The sequence below is a fragment of the Aplysia californica genome, unplaced genomic scaffold (genome assembly GCF_000002075.1).
Source record: "Aplysia californica isolate F4 #8 unplaced genomic scaffold, AplCal3.0 scaffold00301, whole genome shotgun sequence".
Lineage (NCBI taxonomy): Eukaryota > Metazoa > Mollusca > Gastropoda > Aplysiida > Aplysiidae > Aplysia > Aplysia californica.
Genome location: NW_004797571.1, coordinates 648668 through 649937, shown reverse-complemented (window position 1 = coordinate 649937; position 1270 = coordinate 648668).

Sequence of the window (1270 nt, the reverse complement as noted above, 5' to 3'; positions counted from 1 at the left end):
GGTAAATATCACGTATTGCCTTGTGGGTCGCCATAATTTTTAAACTTGTTGGTCATTAATTGTTTTGTTTTGTTTTGGGGGGTTTTTTTGTCGTTTTTTTTTGGGGGGGGGGTATTATATATGGTATATTATCATGTTTACGTTTATGGATTGTTCCGGTTCTCTTTTTGCATACTATCATATTTTAGCTTGTGGGTTTTTTTACACTATCATGTTTACCTTGAGGGTTATTTTTCTTGCTTACTTTCATGTTTGAGCTTGGGTTTTTTGTTGTTGTTGTTGTTGTTGTTGTTGTTGTTGTTGTTGTTGTTGTTGTTTCATACTACCATGTTTTACATTGTTGGTTGTTTTTCTTGTAAACTGTTATGCTTTAGCTTTTTCCTCCTTCTTTTCGTTTGATAATAATATACTATCACATTTGTGTATGTGGGTTCTTTGTATACTACAATCAGGTTCTATTTAAGAATAAAAAGTTGGTTTCCCCTTCTTTTATAAAATAGTTCTCGTTGCAATGTCTGTACATTGTGAGTTTTTGTTATCGTGAGAATGAAGCATCACCCTCATTCGCCTCTCTCTCCCTGGTGTTGGGTGCTGGCCGCTAAGAAGGGCTCTCGATCAGAATGAGACATGAGCTACTACGTGTAACCAACGATCGTACACAACAAGATGGTTCACTCAGCCAAATAAAAGTGGCTCCGGTGTGTAACGACCGACATACTAACGACAATTTTAAAGAATTTTGACAGAAATGTGGATGACTAAGAAATAATGTCATTTCAGAGTTGTTCACGGCACACCACAAGGCTTGTCTCGAGTTTCTTCTTCTTCTTCTTCTATCCCGTGGTTGGGGCAACCGTGGGGGCACCACTGCATCGGAAAATCAGCTCTCGCCATCTATTTTTGTCCTCTGCTTTCCTCAGATTGTCACCCATCGTCTTTCCTGTCCACTCTGTAATGTCTCGAGTTAGTCAGTACAAAATTGTTTTTCATAACGCTGAGCCAGGTTACAACAATTATGTTTTATTGGTTGTTACAACATAGAAACAAAGAATCTATTTTTGATACTGAGAGTGTATGTAACGACCGACGTATTGCCAACCAGCATAGCGACTTTCGAAAGAACTTTGGATGACTTAGAAATAATGCCATTTCTTGCTTCTCAGCACACAGCTACGCTTGTCTACAGTCTAGTTTGTACTGAAAAGAAAATTCATTTTACGGACTTGAACATCTAGAGAATTACAATGACAACATGCTAATTAACGCCCCC